Source organism: Polypterus senegalus, chromosome 1 (genome assembly GCF_016835505.1).
Source record: "Polypterus senegalus isolate Bchr_013 chromosome 1, ASM1683550v1, whole genome shotgun sequence".
NCBI classification, from domain to species: domain Eukaryota; kingdom Metazoa; phylum Chordata; class Cladistia; order Polypteriformes; family Polypteridae; genus Polypterus; species Polypterus senegalus.
In genome coordinates, this window is record NC_053154.1 from 322,525,545 (window position 1) to 322,538,070 (window position 12,526).

Consider the following 12,526-nt stretch of genomic DNA (forward strand, 5'->3'; position numbering starts at 1 on the left):
AGTGCCTTCTATCTATCTATCTATCTATCTATCTATCTATCTATCTATCTATCTATCTATCTATCTATCTATCTATCTATCTATCTATCTTATATAGTGCCTTTCACTATCTATCTATCTATCTATCTATCTATCTATCTATCTATCCTTTCTGTCTGTGGAATCTCTGTCTGTCGATTACTCTGGTCTGGGTGGGCGGTTGTTGGTCGCAGGTTCGCTCCGTTTCGTTTGGGTATCTGTGAGTATTTCTCGTTTTCTTTTTCTAACTTTCTTTACTATTAGTTTTATGTATAAAGATTTTTTTTACTGATTTGCCATTTATTTGAAAGTATATAGTTTATTGTCAGTGGTTGTTGTAATAGTCGGACGCTGCTGGCTCGCCATGGTCGTCCCGAGCAAAGCCTCCAGGGCTTAACCCGCAAATTTTGAAAATCTTTCAAGGAAAAATGGAATTAAAGTGGTTGTGGACCCGATGGTTTCTGTTGAGGCGTGTGTTATTGAGGTAGCGAAAAGAGTTGGCTGTAAGAATGTGAAGTCAGCATCCCGAATGAACAAAACTATTGTAGTTTTTCTAAGCGAAAGCTATGGTGCATACTATAGTGCAGGAAGGCCTGGTGATAAACGGCTCGCTAGTCCCGGTTCTGCCTTTATCGACTCCTGCTAAACGAGTTATTATTTCAAATGTTCCACCATTTTTGAAAAATGAGGCTTTATTAAATGAACTTCGTAGATATGGTGAAGTCATATCTGATGTGGTTATGATACCGCTTGCCGCCACCGGATTTAAAGCATGTCGTGTCTTTCCGGAGACAGGTGTACATGATACTAAATAACTCGCGTGAGGAGCTTGATGTGGCCTTGAAATTTAAAGTAGAGGGTTACGAATATATAGTTTTTATCACTACGGAACAAATGAAATGCTTTAAGTGTGGTCAGACAGGGCACAAAGCGAGTCAGTGTAAGCGGGTGAGATGACGGAGAGCTCGGATATGCCGGGACCGTCTGGTGTGCACAGAGAGCCCCGTGATAGAACTTCGGACAACGAAGAGAATGAGTCGGTGATCAGTGATTCGGAAATGGAGGATCTGAGTTACGATTCAGATGAAGCGGCTGAAGATCAGAGTGAAATTACTGTAGTTCAAAGTATCACAGTTGGCCCGGGACATGAAGCAGGGAAGGCCGGAAGTGTCCAGCGGAGAGCCTGCGTTAGGAAAAACCTGAGGGCTAAAATGATCACGCCGCGGCTAATGCCGGGCAGATTAGTAAAAGTAATGGGAACAAGAAGGCTGAAGTCAGCCATGAAGAGGAGGAGATGGTGGCTAAGGTGATACCAGGGTCGAATATTATAAAGATGACCCTGCAGCGCTTCTCCAAAAAACACCCACCGAGAGTATTGCCGCTCTAGAGACGTGCCCAAGAGATGCGCCTTCTCAAGGGGGGGCGGAGAAGAGCGCGCTGGCTGTGCAGGCATTGACTGAAGAAACAACGCATGAGACGGGGGCCGATGGAGAAATGCTCGTTGAAGACAGTAACGATGAACACGGTTATGTTAAGCCGGTAACCAGAAAAGAAAAGAACAAATAACCAGTGGTGGGCGCGCCAAGAAGAGCACTAAGACTGAAAGTGCAGAGGCCGCCGCTAGTGATCAGCAGCAGACAGACGGCACTGAAATCAAAGCGAGAGAGGAAGGAGGGGAGGACGGCAATGAATCTGACCCGTCGATAAGAGTTGATCTGTCATCTCACTCGAGCTTACACGAGGCTTACAGCACAGAAAGCATTTTGCGCTTTTTAGAGTTTTAGAAGGGAAGCGGGGGTCAGTATAGTCGAACACTTTCCTGATCTCCATCAGTTTCTGAGCTCGGCGCGAGCGGCGGCGGGCTGCTGAATTAGGTATGACCTCCAAAGAGAGAGTCCGATTAAAGAATATCATAAGCAAAGTGAAACGTTCACTAGAAGCACAATCATGATGGCAGTTTTAATGCGATTACCCGTTTCTTTGGTTAATGTAGTGTTGTTGACCGCCACCTTATTTTCTTTTAAAATGCCTGTCTATTCCCTGTGCTCTTTCAATATAAACGGCTGCAGAGATCTAGTAAAAAGAACGGCGCTATTTGAGCACTTAGCGCAAAAAAGAATTAACGTGGTTTTCCTTCAAGAGACCCATACTGACGAGGCTAATCAGTCTGACTGGCACAGAGAGTGGCCAGGGCTGGCACATCTTAGTCATGGCTCAAATCTCAGTGCAGGAGTCGCGATCTTATTTTCTAAGAGTTTTGTACCTGACAGTGTTGTTTGTACGGAGTTAATCCAGGGGAGGCTGCTGAAGGTAGAAGCGCAGCTGGGAGAGAAGAAGTGGGTGTTCATTAACGTACGCCCCAAATGTAGGGATTGAGAGAACTCACTGCTTCTCAGTTTTAAATGATGTCCTGGGGACATGTGACAATGATGAGCTGGTGTTTGTTGGGGGCGACTTTAACTGCACAGAAAATGCGCAGCTGGACAGGAATGGGCTAGAACCGCACCGGGTCCGTCCAATCACTGAGGTCTGTGGTCACCAATAATAATCTCCTTGATATTTGGAGGGATTTTTATCCGGGGTCCGCAGTATACGTGGGTGAAGAGCTCAGCTGGGCTGCTGTCTATGGCTCGACTTGACAGAATTTACATCCAGAAAATCACAGGAACCTCATAGCTAACTGCTCCATTCTTCCAACTAGTTTATCTGATCACTGTCTTGTTTCCCTTCAAATCTCTTTTCTCTCTGCTCCTTCTGTTAAATCCTACTGGCACTTTAATAATAATCTACTGAAAGACCCCCACTTCATCAACTGTTTCAAATACTTCTGGACACAATGGAGATACAAAAAGAAGACCTTCTCTTCACTGAGGCAATGGTGGGATTGCTCAAAACTGAGATACGCGTATTGTGCCAACAATACACCGAGCACACCACCAGGGATGTGAATGCGCCATTTCTGAACTGGAGAAGGATATTGAGGAACTTCATTCAGTTTTATGTAATAACTTTGACGGCAGCATTTTTGAGTCCCTCAAAACTAAGAAACAATTATTGATGGACCTTATAGACAAGAGAGTCAACGGCGACTCGTCCGCTCGAGAATGCAGTCGCCACCCAGATGGACGCTCCTACGCATTTTTTTAAACTGGAAAAACAATTGGCCAAAGTAAGACCATCAACTGTTTAAAAATGACAAAGGTCAAACCTGCTGGAGCCTGAAGCCCTTCGATCCTGGGCACACCAATTTTACCAGCGACTGTTTTCTGCAGACATTGAAGAGGTACATTTAGAGTCGAAAGTTTTTCTCCAGGACTTACCTCAGGTTCTAGATGGAGAGAAAGACTTCATGGAAACTACGATCTCTAGATGAGTTGACCACAGCGTTGAATGGGCTGAACATTGGGAAGTCCCAGGAATTGACGGTTTGCCTGTTGAGTTTTTTAAAGCTTTTTGGTGTCACCTTGGCGCTGATCTGGCAGAGGTTTTCTGTGAAAGTCTGCGAGTGGGTGAACTGCCCTTTCCTGTCGAGGGCGGTTATCACACTACTCCCAAAGAAAGGAGACCTCACGGAGCTAAAGAACTGGCGCCAGTAAGCCTGCTGTGTGCGGATTACAAAATCTTCCAAGGCCCTGGCTAACCGGTTAGGAAGAGTCATGGCGAGTATCGTGAACCCCGAGCAGACATACTGTGTCCCCAGCAGGTGTATTCTGGACAACATCTTCCTGGTTCGGGATGTGATTGATGCTGCCAGGCTCTTTGGGTTTGATGCTGGTCTTTTATCACTGGATCAGGAGAAGGCGTTTGACAGGGTGGACCACAATTACCTTTTAGCAGTGCTGAAGGCCTTTGGCTTTGGACCTTCATTCATTAAACACATTGGACTTTTTATATCACAACGTTTTTAGTGTCGTGAAACTCAATGGAACACTAACCGCCCCGTTCAAGGTCACCAGAGGGATACGTCAGGGTTGCTCTCTGTCCGGTATGCTCTTCTCGCTCTCCATCGAGCCGCTACTACAACAAATTCGCATCCGCCTTCAAGGTCTGAACATCCCTCAGTGCCCGAATTTACAGCTCAAGGTGGTCGCGTATGCTGATGATTTAACCGTGTTCATCTGTCATCCTGGAGACATCACGGAGCTGAAACATTGCCTGGATGAATTTGAAAAACTGTCATCGGCAAAAATTAACTGGGACAAAAGTACCGCATTTTTAATTGGCAACTGGAGGGATGGAGACCCACCGGGCCTACCTGGTGGCCTTAAGTGGAACAGAAGAGTCTTCAGATACCTGGGGTGGTTTTTAGGACAAGGAGGAGTAGCTGAAGAAAACTGGGCAGACTGGGCGGAAAAAGTTCAAGCCAGACTGAAGAAATGGAAGTATCTTCAAAAGGAGATCTCCTGTCGAGGCAGGGTCCTCATTATTAATAACTTAATAGCCTCCATGTTCTGGCATAAGTTACAGTGTATAGACCCTCCAATATCGGTCATCAAGAACATCCAGGCAATACTTTTAGATTTCTTTTGGGATGGCCTGCATTGGGTAAAGCGCAGTGTCCTGTATCTGCCTGTAGAAGAGGGCGGTCAGGGACTCATTGACTTGGTGAGCAAGATGGAGGCCTTTAGGTTACAGGCATTACATCGGCTCTTATACGGCCCTGAGCACCTACCATGGAGACAGCTGGCCTTTACCTTATTTCGTGGGGTAAGGAATTTAAATTTTGCTGAACATTATTTTTATTACATTCTGCCAACGTTGTTGGGTCTGACCTGCCGAATTTTATAAATCTGCACTTCAGGTTTGGCACAGAAAGTTCAGAAGGACCAGGCTAAATCTGGAAAGTATTTTTGGTTCTTGGAAGAACCTTTAGTCTGGAATCCTCTTTTAGATTGTTCGTTATTATTTTCTGACTCATTCGTATCAATTCTTTTAAACAAAAGAATTTTAAAAATAAGACATTTATTTAATACAAATATGAGGTGCTGGCACACCCCTGCCCACCTAGCGACAGTCCTGGGGATCAGATCAGTACGCTTGGTTGACATTTTTCTTAGTCAAGTACAAACAGCACTGCGGAGGTCAGGAGCGAGTTCACTGTGTGACGAGTACTTCACAGGTGAGGGACACCAGAAGCAGAGATGACATCACCCACCATCATTGTAAGACCACACGTCACTGACCACACTGACAGACCTGGACACCTTCTCAGATTTGGGACTCTGGTCGAGAAAGACTTTGAACTGTTTAACAAAAAAGAACTTTATAAACTGTGTGTCAAAGTGACATTTTATAACCAACTGAAAGGGTTGCCAGATACTTTGTGGAGGAAAGAACTGCAGGTCTCAGAGAACATAACACCTTCATGGAGAGCTTTTATAAACTCCCGTTACAGAAAAGACTTGGGGATCTGCAGTGGAGGATAATGCACTCGGCCTTGGCCACAAACTCATTTCTGAATATAATTAACGCTTCAGAGACTGACCAGTGCCCGTTCTGTGACACAAGGGAGACCATCTTTCATATGTTCATTCACTGTGAACGGCTGAGGCCTTTGTTTATTTTCTTGGATTTAATTCTTAGTGGTTTTGGTTTTGGTCTCTCAAAAATTAACTTTATCTTTGGTATTAACTATAATCAAAAAAATAGGAATAAGTCTGTTCTTGGGAATTTCCTCTTAGGACAGGCCAAGTTGGCAATCCTAAAAACAAGGAGGAATAAAGAGAAAAACCTCATGGGGACCGACGCTCTGCTGCTGTTCAAAGTTTTAATTAAAAGTCGACTAAAACTTCGAATTCATGTACCATAAACTAACAAACAATTTAGAAATGTTCAGCGACATGTGGGGGACACAACAGGTACTGTGTGCTGTGGAGGGCGAACTGGTGATCAACTGGGAATGAAAAGCATTGGTGGGCTTCAACAATATGCTTTAATTAATGTGCGGAGTAGGAGGAGTGTAAAGGAGGATTAGTGGTGGTCTTTGTATTATAATGAATTGTTAATTTATTTTTATATTATTTATGTGCGGAGTAGGAGGAGTGTAAAGGGGGGGCAGTGGTGGTCTTTGTATCATAATGAACTGTCAATTGTTTTGATTTTCTTATTAATGTGCGGAGTAGGAGGAGTGTAAAGGGGGAGTAGTGGTAGTTGTCTGATATTTACTTTTTGTTTATCTTGAATATTGGGGCTGTTTATCTTATGACTGTGTATATTGTTAATGTTCATAATAAAGGTCATTTTAAAATTAAATTATCTATCTATCTATCTATCTTATATAGTGCCTTTCACTATCTATCTATCTATCTATCTATCTATCTATCTATCTATCTATCTATCTATCTATCTATCTATCTATCTATCAGTTATATAGTGCCTTTCTATCTATCTATCTATCTATCTATCTATCTATCTATCTATCTATCTATCTATCTATCTATCAGTTATATAGTGCCTTTCTATCTATCTATCTCTATCTATCTATCTATCTATCTATCTATCTATCAGTTATATAGTGCCTTTCTATCTATCTATCTATCTATCTATCTATCTATCTATCTATCTATCTATCTATCTATCTATCAGTTATATAGTGCCTTTCTATCTATCTATCTATCTATCTATCTATCTATCTATCTATCTATCTATCTATCTATCTATCAGTTATATAGTGCCTTTCTATCTATCTATCTATCTATCTATCTATCTATCTATCAATTATGCAACGCTCTCTCTGTCTTTCTGTCTGTATATTATGTACTTGTTCATGTTAATGGCAGTCTCAATTTTTAAAAATGATATTTTAAAAAGAGCATCCAACTGAGTTTGTGAAATTATAAACTAATAAATGTCTCACATGTCATTTAAATTTGGGCTTAACTCCTTAAAACAATTAAACCGACTCTTTCTTCCCACCAGGGAATCAAACGTGGGTCTTGATGGCAAAGCAGGCCTGCTGCGCTCTGATTGGCTGAGCAGTTTGTGTCAATCATTCACGGCTGGCCACACAGGGAGGAGGAGGTGGGATTTGAACTCTGGTCTCCGTACTGAGAGGCAGCAGCACCACCGCCGCAGCACCCTTCTTTATTTTGGGCTCCCTTCTGTTTAATTCTCTGTTACTTTTTAAAGCACCCTCTGGTGGTGTCCACTTTGGAGGTGCTTTATATTAAATTAGGACTGATTGGCCCCTCATAGACCGCCTCTCCTATGCTCTGTTTATAATGAAGTCCTGTGTGTTTTATTGTGTCTGTATTTAGAGCTCAGTAAGGTGACGGAACTCTGCTGGCCATGAGGGTTAAGTCTTGATGCATGTGGTGGGTGTCACATTTAGAGTGAAGGCCTGGGTAGCACGTGTCTTGGTGACAGTAGGACATTTTCATATAAGCACTCTGGAGCAGAGCACCATATGAGTCGCAGCTGGACACGGGTCAGGGGGTTGCCAGGAGAGTTTCTAAACTGGTGGGCTTGTGCTCAACAGTAAGAGCTCCTGCAGCATGGAGAGAAACTCAGAAGCCGCAGACCCGAGTAGAATCGAGGCTCCTCTGAGCACAAAGTGCCACTCGCTCAGCAGAGACACAACAGGGACGCCATCGCGAGGTGGAGCCCTCAGTGTCCAGGCAAGTAACGACTTGTGTTTTCAGCCGCTTCTCACTAAGGGCCTCGGTAATTGGAATCAGTTATTCAAAACATCTCAAAATGGAGAGGATTTAAGAAACGGAGGAGGAGGAAACCATTAAAGAGGCTCAAGCTGGGAGAAGGGAATTCCAATTTTGGAATGGGAGGCGCAGAAAGCAATTACTTGCTGGAAAGGCTGAGAACAGGACCCCCGCTGTCCTGTAAGAAATCAAATCTGTCAGCAATTAGTGGGGTGTGAGGGGGCCGATCACCTCGACAGGAGCTCACTGGAGAAGGTCACTTGACTAGCCGGTGTCACCTGCAGGAGGCGCTCTTCGGTACGTGGGGGCTGCTTGGCTTAAGAGGGCAGGCAGCCAGCCAGCAGGGTCAAGCATGGTGTGGCTCTGGACGTCTTCTCTGGAGTGTTTGACGTGGAGACAAGAAGGCAGACGATGTCCTCACAAGAGGTGGCCAGCACTTTTCAACAGGACGAGGGTGGGCCGGGGTCCACTCTGTTAACAGAGCAAAACGTGCCGCAGCAGGCCTGTTCTGAGGTCAGCTCTTTTTTTTCCACTTTCTAAATGTCTGGTGACCGCATTTTGACCTTCTCTTCAGACAGATGAGCCGCGCCTGCAACACGTGGAGTCTTGTAATTTGCTTTGGTATCTTGAGATTCCTTGTCATGTTGTGAAATGCATTTTATAAAATAAAGATGGACGAACAAAGCCACTTGACTTCTTGTGTGGTACAGTGCAGGATGGGACCATTGTGGGCAAACAAAAAGCCACCCAGAGGGGCTCATTGGCTTGACTATCGCAAAAAGCTGTCATTCAAGCTGGGACCCTTCATGATTGGGTGCTTCGGAGGGGAGACCGGGCCTTAACCCTCTCAATGCTCCCTAGAAATTTCACTGCTGTCCTGCTCCTTGTGAGTCCCGAAACACAAGGGAGATTCTAATAATGCCCACTAGAGGGGGATATACCATCAAACCCCAGGTAGATATTAGGGCAAGTATAAAAAAATAAATACCGTATATATTCACGATCTTGAAACCCAAAAAATTGATCATATAATCAGACCCCAAACTTATATGCCCGTTCAAAAATATGAAACTTAATTTTTTTACATCTCCTTGTTTTTTTTTTTTTTACAGACGTTGTCGGGTTTTCCTCATTCATTGCCTGGCTACCCTCACAAGCCTTCCAGGGCCTGCTGCAGAGAAGCATCTCCACACCCTGATGATGCCACCATTGTGCTGCACGGTGAGGAAGGTGTGCTTTTCAGAATGTGCGGTGTTCAAACGTGACATTTAATGGGATGCCTAAAAAGCTCAGTTTTGGTCTCAGCAGACCCTGAACCTTCGTCCTGCTGACTTCAGAGCCCCCCATCACCCTCGTGTTGTCTTCTCTTTGCCACTGAAAGCTACAGCAGGTGTTGTCTGCAGTCTCTCCAGCCTCAGTCACTGTGACTTGTGACTCCTTCAGGGTCCTCTGAGGTCTCTTGATGGCAGGGCCGTCTTAACAGCATTATAGGCCCCCCCTGGGCAAAGCAGTGCATTGGGGCTCCTACCTACACAGCCACTCGCAGGAATAAAAATGTAAAAGGTCGATAAAATTACCGTATATGCTCTCATTCTGGCTAGTCCTTCATTACATTAGGGAGTTCCATCCATCCATTATCCAACCCGCTACATCCTAACTACAGGGTCACGGGGGTCTGCTGGAGCCAATCCCAGCCAACACAGGGTGCAAGTCAGGAAACAAACCCCGGGCAGGGCGCCAGCCCACCACAGGGCACACACACCCACACACACAAGGGACAATTTAGAATCACCAATGCATCTAACCTGCATGTCTTTGGACTGAGGGAGGAAACCCACGCAGAGACACGGGGAGAACATGCAAACTCCACACAGGGAGCAGCGCTACCCAGTGTGCCACCATGCCACCCACATTAGGGAGTTCCTTCAACGCAAATGCGTGACACATGTTACTCTCCAAAAAAATTACTGTATATACTTACGTATAATTGGTGATTCTAAATTGGCCCTAGTGTGTGCTTGGTGTGTTTGTGTGTGTCCTGCGGTGGGTTGGCACCCTGCCCAGGATTGGTTCCTGCCTTGTGCCCTGTGCTGGCTGGGATTGGCTCCAGCGGACCCCCGTGACCCTGTATTCGGATTAGAAAATGGATGGATGGATGGACTTACGCATAAGTCAGGTCTTAAAATCGATCATAAAATCAGACCGCGACTTACACGCCCGTTCAAAAATATGACACTTAATTTTTTTTTACATCTCCTTTTCTCCTCTAATCTCACATCAGTTTCTAAGACACATTGAATTTTGTTGCAGCAGCGCAGTTACCATTTTCTTTCGCTACTTCAATGACATTCAATTCAAAACCAGCTTCTCATTTTCTTCTGATCGAGCTAGGCAGTACCTGATCAAGGTAAGGGATGCTCTTACAATAAAAGTGTATGAGGGTGTGAGAATAGAATAGTTCATATATTACCGTCTGGTCACGTAGGCACTATACATAGGAAAAAAAAGGATGCGTGCCCCGTGGTAACTCTCTCAGGTCGGTGTTAGCATATCGTAATCTCTAGGACCAATAGCGTAAGTTTTCTGCATTCGACTTATACAACCAAAATTATAAAATACCGGTAATTATACGGTAAAATCAAGCCCCGACTTTTATGTGGGAGAACTTAAATGCGATTACAGTGGAACCTTGGTTCACGAATGTCTCTGAACACGTACAAATCGGGTTACGACCAAAAAGTTTGTCTGTTCGTGACCACACACTCGGTTCACAAACAAGCCAGTTTCCCCCACCGGTTTGTACGCGCCGATAATTTCCGCACGTGCTCAGTCTCTCCCCGTGCATTCGCTGTGAACTCTTTGTACTCTGTTTCGTTTCCCTTCCAGTTCGTATGCTCCGATGATTTCCGTACGTGTTCAGTCTCTCCCTGTGCTGTACATTGTTCTCGGTGCATCACGCAGAGGGACTCTCCCTCAAAACTGTAACCTCCTCTCAACCCAGCTTCCTCCTGTGGTATAGCGGGTCCACAGCTCAGTCAAAAAGGCCAGTTTTACAGTTTTTCTCGATTGCTAAAACACTAAACCCTATAGTCTGAACCAAATTCTCAGTTGCCTGAACCCACTTATTGAATCAGTCACACTTTTGGCAAAACCATAAGCACTTTTCACCTGTTTAGACACATCTTGTCAACACATTGTCATTGTGATCCACCTGTGTTGCATAATGGTGAGCACAGGTGGCAAAAGTCAAACACAATTAAAGCTCAGTTGTCACCGGTTGAACACAACAACTCAAAATTCATCACACTTGTGGCTAATGATGTGAGGGTACATATAAGCCAGAGCACTGGTTTGTGAGGCACTACAATGGATAGAAATCTAAGAAGAGGAGTTCGTGTGAGAGGAGGTCGAGCAGGTCAAGGTGGTCGAGGTGGTCAGCGAGGACAAAGAACAGTAATATCTGATGAAATCAGAGCTACTGTGATTGACTGTGGTATGACAATGAAGGAAGCTGGACTAAGGGTACAACCAAACATCAGTAGATTCACTGTGTCCACCATAATCCGAAGATTTAGAGAAGAGAACAGGTAGTTACCTTTTTTGACATGATAGTATGTAAATGTTGACAACAATTACATATGTACAATGACTGTACTACACTGTGTGCACAATTATTAGGCAAGTGAGTATTTTGACCATATCATCATTTTTAATGCGTATATTCCAACTCCAAGCTGTATTAACTTGAATGCTTATTGGATTTAAGCACGTCAGGTGATGTGTATTTGTGTAATGAGGGAGGGTGTGGCCTAAGGAGATCAACACCCTATATCAAGGTGTGCAGAATTATTAGGCAGCTAGTTTTCCTCGGGCAAAATGGGCCAAAAAAGAGATTTAACTGACTCTGAAAAGTCAACAATTGTAAAAAGTCTTTCAGAGGGATGCAGCACTTTTGGAATTACTAAGATATTGGTGTGTGATCACAGAACCATCAAACATTTTGTTGCAAATAGTCAACAGGGTCGCAAGAAACGTGTTTGAGAACAAAAGACGCAAATTAGCTGCCAAAGATTTGAGAAGAATCAAACGTGAAGCTACCAGGAACCCATTATCCTCCAGTACTTTCATATTCCAGAGCTGCAACCTACCTGGAGTGCCCAGAAGTACAAGGTGTTCAGTGCTCAAAGACATGGCCAAGGTAAGGAGGGCTGAAACCCAACCACCACTGAACAAGAAACATAAGTTGAAACGTCAAAACTGGGCCAAGAAATATCAGATTTTTTTTTCAAAGGTTTTATGGACCGATGAGATGAGAATGACTCTTGATGGACCAGATGGATGGACCTGTGGATCAGTAATGGGCACAGAGCTCCACTCCAACGTGGAGGTGGGGTACTGGTATGAGCTGGTATTTTAAAGATGAGCTAGTTGGACCTTTTGCATTGAAGATGAACTCAAAATCAACTCCCAAACCTACTGCCAGTTTTTCGAAGACACTTTCTTCAAACAGTGATACAGGAAAAAGACCATGATTTTTATTTAGGCCAATGCTCCATCACTTGCATCGAAGTTCTCCACTGCGTGGCCAGCCAGTAAAGGCCTTAAAGATGAAGGAATAATGACATGGCCCCCCTTCCTCATCTGACCTAAACCCTATCGAGAACTTGTGGGCACTTCTTAAACGCTAGATTTACGGGGGAGAAAAACAATCCACCTCTCTGAAGAGTGTCTGGGAGGCTGTAGTCACTGCTCCACAAAAAACTGATCGTCAACAGATCAAGAAACTGACAGACTCCATGAATGGAAAGGCTTATGACTGTTATTAGAAAGAAGGGTGGCTATATTGGTCATTG